This window comes from Astatotilapia calliptera, chromosome 1 (assembly GCF_900246225.1).
Source record: "Astatotilapia calliptera chromosome 1, fAstCal1.2, whole genome shotgun sequence".
Taxonomy (NCBI): domain Eukaryota; kingdom Metazoa; phylum Chordata; class Actinopteri; order Cichliformes; family Cichlidae; genus Astatotilapia; species Astatotilapia calliptera.
The window spans coordinates 32,983,184-32,999,220 of NC_039302.1; the positions used below are offsets into that span (position 1 = coordinate 32,983,184).

A 16,037-nucleotide genomic window follows, 5' to 3' on the forward strand; every position below is an offset into this window, starting at 1 on the left:
ACCAACCTCTTCTTTATCTGCACCAACCAGGCCAGCTGTCTTTAGTGGATTCACCTCTGCTTTCTGGCTTTCTCCTCTTGCAGGAGTGACCACCTGCCTTGATGCGTCCCTCCTTTCTTCAACCTCAGTGTTTCTGAGCCCTGCCTTCCCGCAGAGCTCCTTAGCTCTTACCTAATCTCATCTGATCTGGGAGGAGGCAGAGAGTGAGACGAAGCCAGGCTTTATCCTAACCCTCCCTGGATTATTGCAGCATGTGGAGCCCAGCGCTGAGCCACCAAAACCCCCACAGCAGACCCAGTTCACAGGGTTGAGAGATAGAACAAATGCATTTGTCTTTCACCAGAGAAAATGTATTGGTTATTTTTATAGATTTAAATGTAGTGCACATATCTTAAATGGTAATATAGTTAAATACCACTAAAAAAAAAACCCCCACACACACTTAAATTTTCCAAAATACCATTTTAATTCCAAATGTATCTTAGCCCACTTTGTTCTTGTTCCATTTAAATGATTATTTGAAACCCTACATTTTCTGTTTTTGTTTTAACATTTAAAGCAAAGTTATATTTAAACACAATTAATTTGCAAGAAAAGGCACGCTATCACTCTAATGCTTCCTGTTCACCATCGCCGAGATTCCAACTGACCCTTCGGAAGTCACGACAGAATATAAACTGTAACAGACAAAGACTCCTTGTATGTTTGGGATTTAAAGGTCACACGGATTTATCGGTTTTACAATCTGGATGATTTGATGGGAAGACACAAATATTTTAAAAAGAGAGAAAGAAAATCCTTTCCATGATACTCATCCCTGCAAACATCATCATCATGCAGATATTTATTTCAGCCTGTGCTTTTGAGTGTTGAATATTTGCAGTGTTCTAAGTTTCAATCAGATAAACCCTGGTATTGCTCTGGTATTATTAGGATAACAGACTGGACTTTGTACTATCTTAGTCACAGCATTCTGTTGTTAAAACATGATGATCTGCTTAAATCTGCTAAATTTTAACACTTCAGGTCACATTAAGTAAAGTCATAACCATAACTAGCCTCTTAGCCGGCCTATCTGAATAAATGGGACTGCCCCGTTAGTTGCTAGTGCCAGAAATTACTTTAGTTTGGTGTAAAATGATTTTAGAAGATCTTAAATGTTAAGAAGGGAAATGTTTATTCTTCCAATTTGGAAGCCTGTTGAATTAGAAACAGCTGAATGTGTTCATTGTTTGCTATTATATATTTATATCAGTATAAATGTGTTCAGTATAAATGCATCTTATGTAATAACATTGAAAACTTACCTGAGATGGTGCTTTTTCATTTTGTAGCAGATTTAAAGTTTGACATTATTGCAAAAATCTTTCAAGAATCTGCTGCTTCACTGGTCATTAATGACCTCTAATCATCTATCCATTTTCATAACAGGCTGGAGTCTGTCCCAGCTGTCACAGGGCAAGAGGCCGAGTATACTCTGGATAGACCACCAGTCTACCATAGAGACAGACAGACAACTATTCATGCTCGCATCCACACCCACGACCAGTTTATAATCACCAATTAATCCAACATGTCTTTGGACTGTGGGAGGGAGCTGGATAACAAGGAAACTTTCGTGTTGTGACAGTGCCGCTGCACCACCATGCTGCCTATGATATGAAAAATATGGTGGCTAAAATCAGTACAATAATTACTTTGAACCAAGCTGCCAACTTGCCAAATTAATAGAAGTGTTGTTGTGGAAGCAATTTGCATCCATATATAACTCAGATTATGTAAGATTTACATTAGAAACCACTAACTACTCCAACACTTTGTACTGAAATTGAGCACTCAAAGTGCTTCTATGCTACAAGCTGCATTTATCCTTCCTATTTCAAGTAAACTCTGATTGATGCATCGGAGGCAGCAGGATTCAGCTTCTTGTCTAAGGAAACTTTGACATGCGGACTGGAGTAGCCAGGAATTGAACCACTGACCCTCCTACTAGGGGACAGCTTGCTGTTTCTCTTACCACAAAATGCATTCTGTGGGAATATTTCCTATCACTTTATTTGCTTCAAAAAGAAAATGTGGAAAAATGTACCAAAAAAAGACAAATGTTAGGTCTGTTTGTCTTTTTTGAATTGCACTAATGCTAACCTTTTTAATGGGATATTTTTATAATTAAAGACAAATTAAAGTTTGTTTTTAAGACCCCTTTACTTATTACACACTAGTGTTAGATTCTGGACTGGATAGTGGACCAGTGCTCTTTTCTAATATATTTAGCAACTCACACATTAAGTGCTTAATAGTAGGAGGACACAGCACAGGACTCTGGGTTCACCTTCTCTTGTGTTTTGTCATTTTTTGGCTACATCAGGGGAAGATTGTGGTTTCCCTGAAATATTAATACATGTAACATATCGAGTACTTTATCATTAGTTAGCCATCGCTTTGACTTTTTCCCCAAAAAAGGTCCGTCAAGGGCCTAAATATAGTCATAGAAAGGTGAATAATTTGTAGCTGCCATGTGTTAGTATTGTAAGCTAGAAAATCGATGTCAGTGAATAATTTGCAAATAGGTAAATGATGGTAAATATTAAAGATGTGGTTAAGATTTGTTGTTCATGCTGGCAGTTAGGGCTGCCATGATTAGTCGACTAGTCACGATTACGTCGACGACTAATTTAATAGTCGAAGCGTCGTTTGAAGCTTTGTAAGATCCCAAAAGGCGCAGGAATAAGTAGTAGGATTTAAGAGTGTAATAACGGACTGAAACAGAAGATGGCAGCACAGCATGTACAAGGATGCCAGAAGAAGGAGCTTTGTCCCAGAATTCATAGCGCAGCCCAGCTCAGTTGTCAACAATGGCGGCAGCTAGTTAGTTTTAATATTACTCTTATTATTCTTTTTGGGTCACAAAATAAACGTTTAACATATTTGCAGGTGAGAATGTAGCTGTGTAAACCTGAAATATCTGCTCAGTTTATCAAGACACCACATTTTTTCAAAAGCGCTCCGACATTTTCGGAAACGTCTGTTATCCACCAGCTCGATAGCTAGCCAGGGGCAAGGCTCACTAGAGCCGTGAGAACACCGGACTCCCGGCAAATCGTTTTCAAATCCACCGCCGTCTTTCGCTACTCAGGTTAAACGTGATATATAAGTCACTTAGATAACTTAAAATTGATACTGTTTGGCTTTTTCTAGTATTTTATTTGTTCCTGAGTAAATCGGTTTGGCTGAGATTAAAGTTATAGTTTCTACACAGCTGAATAAACGTCAAAGAGACAACTGATTATCAGAAGTGTGAGATGCTCGAGAATATACTCCGGTGTCCTGTTATATTTTAGATAGCAAGGAGCAGACGGCAGAGTTTATTAAACTCCACCGAAACAATCTGCAAATGTCATTAAAATTTAATAAACTATCATCTTGTCTTTATTTTTAGTTAGCACAGACCTTAAACACTTAAAGCTGTAAGCTAATGATAGTTATATAAGAGCAGATGCATGCTGGTGCAATAAGCTGTACGTTTACATCCAATGGATGCATGCTCTGATTAGTCGACTAATTGCAAAAATAATCGTTTGTGGCAGCCCTACTGGCAGTAAATGTCTAGTCTCCATGTTTTTCTCTGAATGCTTTATTGCTGACATTTTAAAAAGAATGAAAGATGATGCAACCTTGGATCCAGAAACAATGGAATACTACTGAAACACAAAATTGCCAAATGCTTATGGACACTTTTTCCTCTCTGTAGTAGCAACAATTGCTTTGTTTCAGGCTGCCCATGCTTCAGTGGAGTCTGTTTTACACCGTTCATTCACATGTTTCCCAGACAAGCTGTCCTGATCAATGTTACTATGGCAGAAACTGTCTGGCTGATATGAAAATTAATACAAACAGAGATGACCCAACAGACAACCAGCACTCACAAACACACAAATCATCCATGTACTGTCATATTATTACACCCAAACAAAAAGTCCCATCTATTCTAAAACACTGAGTAACTAGATCACTTTAACAGTTTGCTTTTTTCCATTCTGAGAATTCAAACTAAACAAGAACATCAGCATCTACTATTTGTGCTCCCAATATCTGCAACATACTACCACAAAACCTGACGTCTGCTCCAAATCTTAGTTCTTTTAATTTTAAGTACATTTTTAAATTTGTTTTAAGTTTGATCTTAAAACTGTTTTATTCGCTACTGCTTTGAATTAAGATGAAGAGATGTTCTTTTTCCTTTTGAATATACGTTCTTGGGTATGTACACTAGTGAATGTGATGATGGCTATTGTGGGGATGGTGGTGACGATGGTGGTGGTGATGATGGCAATGATGATGTATGTCTGTGTCATAGGTAACTCACTGTATGCATCCTGTTGACAGTTTCTCGTTATTTTATTTTGTTTTATTTTATATTTGTAATTTCCTTTGCTTTTTTATGTAATGCTCTTGATGTTTGTGTAAAGCACTGAGCACTGCCATGTCTCTATAAATAAACCTGTCTTCCCTTGCCTAAAAGAAAATTACAGTAATTTAGGATGTGTTTCATACACTGGTAACAAATGTGATATTGCTGTGGAATTTCTCCTTTTGTGGTGAAGTAACACACAAATATCAGATCATAATAAAGTGTTAATTATACGGATAAACACCAACATAAAAAATGGGGAAACATCAATTTAAAAAATACATTTGATTTCATCATTTAAACTTGCTCTGACCCTTTCAGCACCTCTCTAACGTTAGAAGATGCTCTCCTCTTGATACATCCTTAAACAGGGAGCGCTAAACCCTAGAGTGAACCTCACAGTCAAAAACCCTCCGCCTTATCTCGCCCATGAAATCCAATTCCTGTGGATATTCGGAAGCGTGACAATGCTTTGTCAGGGTGTGAAACACACTTTTCCAAGGTTGGATTGTGCTGGATTTTAATTTATCTCGTATGTCTCTTCAATGGCAGAATCTCACTTCTTGTTGATTTGGTAAATAAGAGTCAAAGAGCTTCCACCTAACATTGTTTTACAGATAAAGTATGGTGAGTGCCACACAAGAGTACATATGAATGGGGAGTACACACATTGTAACCTCTTTGCAAAAAAAATAGCTGACAGCCAAATACATTTGCTAAAACTTCACATAGTTCTAAGTTGTTAGACAAAGTGACAAAATCTTTGAATAATCACATGGACGTAAAGCAGAAGTAAAGAATATTGAGCTCAGCCAAAGACAAAACTGTGGTCTGTAAAATAAAAAGGAACGCCAAAGAAAGTTTTACCTTTAATAATTATTCTCTGTGCTTTTGTTTGTCAGTTTAAATTTGAATCAAGTTTTAAAAAAATGCAAGTTGTTATTTTTATGATTCAAACAAATGATGTTGCTTAGTGAATGTTAGTGTGGGCGAATGTAGCTGTAGCAGTACTTATTTTTGGAGTTGTTAATAACCAGCACCAAGCTAGTGCTGGGTGACTGAACACTATGGTGCATGAATATATGGGCTGCTTAGGTTTGGCAGAGCCCAGCAGAAGAGCACATCTCTGACTGTTTTTTATTTATTTATGGCTGATTTTGTTTAGATGTTTCAAGAAGTCTTTAAAGCGGAATTGCTGAGTAGTGCCATCCTAAGGCACTAAGCTAGGATGAAGAGTTTTGCACAAACACTGAAACTGCTGTGACAGAGATTCTTATCATGTATTGTAAGCAAATGTAGTGCTGTGGACACCTGGCATTGTAGTGTTGTTGTTAAGATCTTTGGAACAATGCACTAGTCCCTCTCTCTGTGTCTGACACATTACTGAGTTGACGGCAATGCAGTTAACTTGTGGCAGAGCACATAAACATCGGTTAAACTGTAAAGCTTGCAATCACTACTACCACTGCTTTATATTTGCAAATGGCTAAATAAGTCATATGCAGAGCACTGGCCAAGTTCTATCCATGAACATGGCCACCATACGGCTGGCTGTTTAGCTGCTGCATAAACATGACAATGATATCATTAATCTTAGTAAGAAAGTAAAGTATATACCCCAAAATGTTAAACTGTTCCTTTAAAATACTTCCCGGTTGTATACAATTTATAAATATACTAAACAATAACCTATATCCACTATGAAGAGCTCACTTAAATTTAAGCTCACTTAAAGCTACATTTTCTGACAGTGAAACATCATGACCCATGACTCTACTGAGCAATTCTTATGAATAGTGAAGTGTAGTGTGGGAGTTTGAAACATTGTGTCACCCACGTAGTTCATCAGCAACAGTGTTTCAAACTCATGGCCATTGAAATGTTCCAAGATTAAATGCAGGTTAAGTCATCTAATATTCATCAGTCATTTAAAAATGATTTGGAACTATTACTAGCATTTATTTGTGTGCGTCTCAAAACTTCAACTGAGTCTATATTTAAAAGTATGAAAAAATTATTTACTACCACAGTGATGACAAAAAGGCTGGACATAACTAAACTAGAGTGAAGTAAAACCCCTGCAAGCTGCCAGCTTCCTGTTAGCTCTGTCAACTACAGTACTTCCTGTTTTATGATCAGTCTGTCTGGCAAGGAAGGAGCTTTGAGTAAACCACCCTTCAAAACACTACAAACACACAAACCACCATTAACATTTTCTTATTCCATTGAACATAAATTTATTGCTACATCCGAAGCCAGAAGTCAGGCCAAAAGGTCAAATAGATCAAATTATTTTATGCTAAACTTTATTATAAGTTATTTATCAACAATAAAGTTATTTATCAGTCTGTCTCTGAATTTAAAAAATATATACACACAAACAAACACCAAACAAATTTCTAAGGGCAAAGCGCGTGATCCATACTAGTGGTTGGAGCTGGTTTCCACTGTTCCGAAGGGCCAGTGTCAGGAAAATTAAACCCTATAATTTCCTTCTTCCATATCTGTTACACAAGGGTAAAAACTTCACTCCCCTGGTTTTTCTATTTAAATTACTCATTGTGGTTTAGAAGAAAGCGCTGTCTAGATAGTGGAAAAAGGAAACATTCCACTTATTCCATTTGAATTTACTTGCCATGTTCTCACATCAGTCAACACCACATGGAGAGAGATGGCATGTTAAAGGGCATTCAATGTCCAACTTGTGTTCTCACATGCACCTTTGTTAGATAATTTCTCAAGAAGTTCACGGTTGCAATTCATGTGTGAAAATAGTTAACATTAATTTTGAAAAATACATATCACACTGTCACATATCATAATCACATTACAACAATTATTGTGATGTCTATGAGCCAATAAGGCAAAAAGCAAGCCTTTGGTCAAAATGAAATATAAAATTGACGACAATTTTTGGTAAGAATTTGTTTTCAAGGACTTTCAACACAGCTACACCCACATGGAACCACGTGGCATTTTTGCAGGGGTGTTGGGGGTGTTGTACAGATTAGCCGAACAAGATCAAATTAGTTACTTAGCTGCTGGTAAGCTGATTGTTTGGGGAGAGACATGATAGCCGTTTCCTCTGTTTCCAAATGTTCTATAGGCACAGCTAACGTAAAGGCTATAAGTTAATATACTGCCTATTGCTTCATAGATGTAATATATAATATAATATAATGCATCTTTGACAATAGCAACACCTGGTCCATTCAATGCCAATAAGAGTCTCTGAGGAACAAAATCGCCTAGTGTTCTTAGACATCAGTAGAGGTGATCGATGTCAGCCGTCAGGAAGATCATAAAGTCTAGTTTTCATGCAGTGAAAAAAACACTGTATCCGTGATGGAATGCACTTCTGCGTTTACTGCACTGCAAAAAGAAAAAGATTAAAATCCACAACAGATGTGCAGCTTTTTTCCTGAAACACTGACTCTCTCTCTCTCAGAATAAAGAAGCTGACAAAGTTGAACTTTTGTGTAGTTGGTCAGCAAGACTGTTTTTGAGCGGAAGGCAAAAAAAGATGATGCCTTTTTCTTCAATCGATAGCAACCTTTGCTACACAAGATTTTTTTGCACAGTATAGTTCATACCACAACTATGTGTCAAATAAATGTTGCTCAAAGTGTATGCAATTGTACATATTTAAAAATTGTAATAGAGTGCACATAGTACCATGCATTTCCTCTTTCAGTATTTACCTTTGACATAAACATGATGGGCCCCATCTAACACTGGACTGTTGACCTCAATATGTCTTACTAAAGGGGCTTTGTAAAAATAGAAAGTTCTACACAGTAGTTCTAACATTATGAGCACTAATTAATGTCCCCTTCACCAGCTCCTCATGTAAAGAATGAGCAGAAGTTAGAGCTGTGGAAGGTTAATCATGCTCTTTCTTAACAGGTTGTTTTCAGTACAAACTGGCAGAGTAATTGGGAACCCTTTCATCACTTCTCCTCATTAAAGAGCATGGGTCCAACTCTAATTGTGTTGACCCCACTGTGACCTCTGCTTCAGTCACTCCAACATTAAATCAATAAGGTTTCAAGCTGTTACTACGCAGCAGGCACCACTTGATAGCCCCCCCAATCTTCTGCTGCCAGCCGAATAAAGAAATCACTGTCTCCGAATATCATTTTGTTCCAGTAGATTATGGAGCTGATCCTAGTAGTCAGTGCAGAAACAACCATGGTGAGATCTGTGGTGATTTGCTAATAGATGAAAGAGTTTCTCTTTCATTACTGTTTGCTAAAGTGTTAAGAACTGATGACAGAGATTGCTTTATTCGTATCTTTACCTTCCCTGCAGCTTTGCTTGTCTCCTTGCTCTCTCCTACTTCGCATTTTGCTCAGTGTCATCCTTCTTCCTTCTAGCAGCTTATTTGCATGGTATCCACCAGCAAGAGAAGAGAGGATCTTTTGCTCAAGGCAAAATAAGGCAGAAGATTCTCTTTCCCCAGCAAGCCTGGACATTCTTTGAAGTTCTAATAAATGAAGTTTTTTATAAAGGTTCTAGGGGAACAAATGCATCATAAACATTCTATATGGTGGACCTGGACCCTGAGGGTGCAGGACTTAGATCGGGCTTATTTACTAGCTGAAGTGTTTAACAGTTCCCCGTCTATATTACCACTATCCACACAAGCCCAGATGTGCACATACTTCTTTGATGTAAAGAAAGTGAATGTCAATTTATGTTAAAATATCATGAGACTGAATTAACATTTTGTTATGCAAATCATGCTCTGGCACAATGCACAGTTTTTGAATAAGAATGATAATTTGCATATTACTACCAGCAACAACAGCTGCAAATGAGATTCCTTGTAAACGTGGCCAATGACAAAACCTGACATTCAGTAGAGTCAAAGTCCTCTGAATGTTCCACTTTAGCTTCTCTCCTGTGGCTTAGTGAGACAGGAACACGTCTTTTATAGTGAGTCAGGAGAAAGGAAACCAAATGATGCTGTAGTCTGTTGCCAGGCATGACAGGAACATGCACTGTGATTAATTCATCACCCACAGTCAGACAAGCTAGCCTCTGGTATCAAGCAGCCAGAGTATCGACACTGGCCTATGCTGTTTTGCAGGTCACGAAGCTAATGGGTTTTTTCTTGAAATGTAATAATTAAACTGATCTCCATGCACCAGCAGCATGGCCATTTGAGCTAGGCTGAAGGCCAGGCAGATTAGTTGGCTTAAACTGTCATCTGCCGTACCACCAGACTCCCCAGTTAGCATGTGAAGAAGCTGTGTTATTCTGTTAAGTATGATTCTCTTTAAGGAGGCAAGAATACATAAAAGGCCATGTCAGTGTGTGTATCAAACCATAAGAATAATGCAATAAAAATGTAATAATACTTTTGTGAATTATACATTAAAAAAGCCCGTAGCTTGGAGGCTTCATTTACTGACACCCCATTCTCCTACGCGCCACAATGTTACTCTCAATCTCCCAGCCTTGTAAAAACTCCAAGACAGCAGTCTGCTCGTTTAATTACTGGCACACTGTGATGTCATTTCATTATTGTGTTGCTTTTATGGCAGTGGCAGTGGGCTAAGATTTTCCTGTCTCAACACAGAGACACTGATGTCATGCCTGCAACAAAGATTGAAACACAAGCTGCCTTGTAAAATACGGCCACACTTCCATACCCTCTGTTCCTTTCATTAAAAAGAAAACAAAAAAAATGTTAATTGCACTCCAAATTAAGTTTGAATCCTGACAAAATATGTTCTTTTTTTCTGTCTGCCAGTTTCATGTTTTCTTAAAAGGCTGTCAGCTGAGGTTGCGAGGTGAGATGAGCCTGGGCTGTGTTTAAGGGTCATTATGTTGGTTATGTGTCTGCTTGAGTTTCCAAATTGTAATCGTACAGTGTAAAATTTCTAACAAGAAAAACAGGCTGAAGGTCTGCTGAGCCAATAACATTTACAAATTACAATCTGAGCTGCTCCCACACAGTTCAGTGTCAAGAATCCCCAATCATATTTTCTATATGGAAACACTACTGCTACAACTTTGAAGCTCATTTAGTATTTGCCTCAAAAACGTCTCACAGAGACACAAATCTACAAATGCTTGTGGGTTATGGAGAGCTGACGAAAATAAAAATTACATTTCTCTGCAGAAATGAATATAGAAAAAGAAGGACTAGAAACTCTAGTCTTCGCTCAATCAGTACTAACCATTTGGCCAAAAGAACAGACTCTCATTCAGTTACTGATGTATAAACTGAAGTGATGCAACTGACTTTATGAGAGAGTTTTGCAAGCCTTACAACCATATAAGTGCTTAGTGTTTAATGTGGATTTATTGGTCCCTTTTTTCAGGCCAATACAAAACAGCAACATTCAGCACACTTTTGAGTAGAAGTAAAACAAGAAGACCACCAAAGTTAGCTGTTACAGCTTCATTTATGAGTTGATCTGAGAAAGGCAATTTTTGCTTATAACTTTTTGAAAAGCAATAGCTGCTGATTTTGTACAGTAAAGCTGGAGAGAGGGGTGATGGGATCGTGCCTTAAAGTATGCCAAATAAGTGATCCACGATTTCACAGTTTTTAAGGTTAAACTGACACGCAACTATTAGCAGTCAGGCAACCAACATAGAAGTTGCATCAATTGTAGTTTGACTGATCAGTTTCCACTCTAAAAAGTCATCACCAACAAGTTATGTGACTGCATGAGTTTCTCACTCAGTCATGACTGAGAGGTAGCCTATCCGAGTGTCTTGTTCATGCACTTATCGACTAGTCACTTTTGGGCTCTGGCGTGGGCTGTGGGAATTGAACATGAGTCTAAAGTTCCCGAAAGGGACGCATTTGGAAAGTTTGCGAACATCACACCATGAATTAGTGCATGTGAGTTTGCCGAGCCACATAGCTCCAAAAATGAGAAATATCTGTAGCCTCAGCCCAATCTTTTGATCTATTAAATGATATTATAATGAATTCTTTAACATTTTGTTTGTTCCTGCTCTCATTGAAATTCTGCGCTTTCAGCAAAGTAATAACTTCCTTTTTATCTTGTGAAGTAATGGTAAGAAGATCTGAGGCCTCCATCTTGAGGTTCCTTTAGGCAATCTCCTATCCCCTACCCAAAACCCCTGCTTACATATACACACATATATTTCACCATTAGCATTTCTGGCTCTTTGAAAATACTGGTTAAACAGTGAGCTCTTTTTTTAGGTTAGCATATGTACTGGACGAGTAGAATGCCTCCACACAAACTGAATTTGTATCGATCTTGCAAAAGTGCCACATAGAGGTAATAGAAAACTATAAAAAGGTGAGTCTCTAAAGCTTTTCAGATCATTAGATTAGTGAGTGTAAATAATAAAACAAAGTCAGACTAAAAAAAGCTGTACACTGAAAAACTGTCTCCTGTTGAATGGAAAGATAAGACGTGGGTGCTTTGAACACAAGAAAATAAGTGCTCAGAAAACGCTGTGCAAACAGATGGACGGTGTAGAGCTGCAGGATGAGTTTATAAGTTTATGCAGATGCTGAAAACTGGCTAGTATTTCAACACATGTTGTAACTGGCCTGATTTCCAAACCTACAGTTTTGCAGTGTTTGAATGAAGGCACTTTGCCTATTTTAATCAGTCTTTCTAATTATAGACATCTAATTACGTGTCAACTCAATATTCTGGATGATAAAACAATAGTAAACCACTTTTTCTTCATGGCATCTTTGTGTGTTTTAGAATTTTTAAGCAGCTGATTCACCCTCAGACCATATGGGTGCCTATGCTAACATTACTTATAATCAGCCTCTAGGTTTACTGTGATTATGAGAAATAATTGCTCAAATCCATGATCCTGGCTTCTCTTAATACCAGCTTCAGTGCTTCAAGCAATGTTATTAACAAACTAGTTTCTTCTTTTTGTTTCCTACATTTTGAATAGCTACTTGCCTAAGCCTACTAAAAAATAAATAAATAACTGAACACAGTATAAGTGAAGTGCATGACCCAAGCCAAGTAATGAAAAGAACCACAACAACCAATCACAGCTAACTGCCTAACCGGCCAAATGATATCACATATAATACAAAACATTTATTTCCTTTAAAAAAAAGATAGTAAGTCGGGCTAATAAAACTAACAGTGACTTGTCACTTGTACCTCATGCCTGAACACTCTGGCTACACTGCACGCAGTGGGTTAGAAATACTGGGAGGTGCACAACAAGCTAAAAGCGTGCCATACAAGCAGTTGAGAGCTCACTGTCTTTTTGCACAGCCATGCAATGAAAACAAAAAACATAAACTCCCTGTTAGTCAGACCAAGCCATGCTAAGAACAGCTGTGAAATGAAGCTGTCCTTGCTAACACCCCAAGAAAGATGGTAAAGCAGTTTATCTGAACAGATTTGCTAACTGCATAACAAACACACCATGCCTTCTTTATTACTTCACAAAAAACTCATGCAAGTTCACCAGAGGAAAACTTTTAGTGCAAAGCAGCAACAGCAGTAATGGTTCAGTCCACTACTATACCAACAGCTACTTTGCAAAACCCTGGCGTGGATGATGCTAATGTAAAGTTAGGTTGATATCTAAATGTAAAAAGAGCAACACAAGAGAAGCTTCAGTCACTTATCCCCTGTTTTTTAAGGCCACAGTACAAATGCACAGCACGACTGCTTGACATACTATAGCACAGGATGGAAAAAACAATCCTACACATATTAGCAGAAAACTCTAAAAGTCAGACACTCGCAATAAAGAATTCTCTTGAACAGTGTGGAAGCTGCTGGTATAACCTAGTCTTCAACTCAGCATGGAGTGACAGTGTCTTCATGTACAGCCAGTATTAATCAAGTGTTGGCACCATTAAGAACAGTGTCAGGACACTGAGCAGACCCAAACCACTCTCTGGTCTGGCTCTCATCCCTACAAATCAACAGTGAGTTTAATTAAGCCAAGCCATGCTGCTATTGATTCAACATTACTGTTTAACCTGGCAGCTCCGCGGGAAATCTATTTACTGTGAGCGACAAAGGCAGACTTATATGATTGCAGGAAAGTAAATTGCAAGGCTAATATTTGGAAATTGTTTTATTTGATTTCTATATTTATTGAGCGTAATTTCTTAGCTCCTCTGCAGCATATTTAGCATCAAACGTGCGGGTGTGTGGGCCTGTGGTCAGACGGCAGGCAGCCAGAGGTTTGGCTGGCTAGGAAGAGTTGGCTCAAACCCGATTACTGGGGTGACCCCGCAGGAAGAGTTCTCAAGTCCAACAGATTAGGAGCTTTTCCAAAAGCCACAGCAAGAGGAAAGCAGAGAAGAGTGGAGTAGGGTAGAGTTGAAGAGAGACGAGATCACTCAAAGCCTTCACTGCTAGAAAGTATTGCTCAACACAATAAACATGATTTCAATATTACCTCCATATATAAATACGCCTAAAACACATTTTATATTTCCCTTGACCCTTCAGCGCTGCCGGAAAGTAATTTGAATCAGGACAAGCAGAGATACATAATCAAATAAGTATTTTAATGTGCTCACCTGTCACAAGCCAGGCTCACTGTAGTTCATTTTAATTAACTAATATCACCATTTCAAACCCTCAACGCCCAAATACATCTTCATAATCATCAGTCACTGCAATACAAGCAAATGAACTGACAGAAAGGTTCTGTCAGTTCATTGTTTTAATCAATTTTAAATCATGCTTTTTATTTGTTCTTGTTTCTAATGTCTCTGTAAAGCACTTTGAATCACCTTGTTGTTGAATTGTGCTATACAAATAAACTTGCCTTGCCTTGCCTTTCAGTTGCTCAAATGAACAACAGCATCACTAACCTCAAAACATGTGACACAGCCCTCTGATGGCCAAAGTAATTATGACAGGAGCAAACTTAGGAAGCCAGGTCATACGGCAGTGTGGAGGGTGGATGGGTGGATCAACAAAATGTTTCTCAATTGGCGTTTCAAACAGTCAAAGACAAAGAATATTTTTTAGTTTTTTTGTCATCATCCTTACACGACACTACAAGAGTGGCCAGAGTGAATTCTTTGATTTAAGTCTAAAGTGTCAGATAGAAACTAGAAGTGTTTGGTATGGCAAGTGAAAGGAGAAGGAATGGATACAGAGAAGGTGGCACAGTCAAAAGATTTAGAAAGGTTAGGTTTGTGTCACTTTTTTGTTACAATAAGTATTCAATTCATGAACTTCAGAGCTCTACAATGAAATAAGATGTTAGCAGACTAGTAAACGAAGATGTGGAGAGGTCAATAGATGGTGCATTGAAGCTCAAAGTATATTGATTGGATGACAGGAGCTGAAGTGCTGCAATGTGGCACTGCCTTTACTTTGTGTATGGTGCCTCCAATAATAGTGATGCACCTCTTGGTAAAACTGCTGATAGTGACTGTTCAGTTATTGGCTATTACCGGTGTGCTAAATCTAAATAACTACACATATCAATTAATTTATGAAACCATTATTTACATTTTTTTTCTGAATGAATGTCTGCATGCTCAAGTGTCGTTTTGCAAGATACTGAACCTTAAAACTAACCCCAATGTGACAGTGTGTGAATATAATAGGAAAAAATGCTAAATGTGTAGTATAGAAAGCATTGTGCAAATGGGCGAGCTTGGTTTGTAGTGTAAAGTGCTTATTAAAGCTAGACGAGTGCTTTGTAAATGCAGTCCAGTCAGTTTGTTCTGGAGAGGAAATCTTGAGAGCACTTCTCTCATTTAGACTGTTTTTTTTGCTGAAATGGGTCATAACTCTCTGAGAGTTATGAAGTCAATCTGCTGAATGCTTCTACGGCAAGAATTATCAACTAGAGCTTTCATCTTTTCTTCTTTGCGTGATACAAAATGCATAACGTTTAGGGAGTCGTCATCAAGCTCATCAGGTTCAACGCATTTATCCACATTAAAGCTACGTGATTTAGCTTGGATTCACTAAAGCAAGTCATCTAATTGACTAGGAAAGAAAAACTCAAATCAGTCAGTCACGGATAACTTAAAATAGCTTTTCAATAAAACACACACACACACACACACACACACAAATGCATACAGTGCAGCCTCTATTTCTTCAGCATGTGGTGCAAAAGGAGAAGCCTGTCCCTCAGAAGTGTTGCTATTTCTGTTTACCACAAGGCCCCAAATATTCTATCATTAGAGAAACTAGGTGGGGAAGGAAATACCACTTGGGAACACATGGACTCGGTGCAGCCACACAAAGAAACCTAACTGACAGAGTGGATACAAGATTAAAGATTGTCATGTTATTGCTAACAGGTTTTATATCCACATCTTCATTTACATCAAAATGTCAAAAAAGGATATTTCCTCACTTCTCATGAGAAATCACAGGTTTGTTTAACATTATACTATTAAATGATTTACCCAACGTGTTATACAACCAATATTGGTTTTGTATGCTTCCTGTTGCAAAACTGATTTATAATTCTTCAATTCTTTGGTGTTTTAATCTGATAGAATAGTAAAGGTCGATAGTTTTAAAATGAAATTTAAAGTTTACCTTCAACTGAGAAAGATTTACACCAAAAAAAATAAAATAAAATAAACACAGCATGGTCTAGGGCAGGGGTGGGAAACTCCAGGCCTCAAGGGCCGGTGTCCTGCAGGTTTTAG

General features: G+C 38.0%; 1 protein-coding gene across 3 annotated transcripts in view; it reads right to left on the bottom strand.

Annotated features, from left to right (window-relative positions):
- LOC113026412 (myocyte-specific enhancer factor 2A-like) overlaps window positions 1-16,037 on the bottom strand; it is a 47,251-nt gene that overhangs the window by 26,336 nt on the left and 4,878 nt on the right. Inside the window, exon 1 of one of the 3 annotated variants that reach the window (XM_026175211.1) lies at window positions 15,925-16,028. The exons of 1 other annotated variant lie outside the window; for it this stretch is intronic. The gene's annotated coding sequence lies outside the window, so the exon portion shown is untranslated. Of the gene's footprint in view, window positions 1-6; window positions 176-15,924; window positions 16,029-16,037 lie in introns of those variants that run through there. One more of the 3 variants, XM_026175191.1, reaches the window with a different exon arrangement.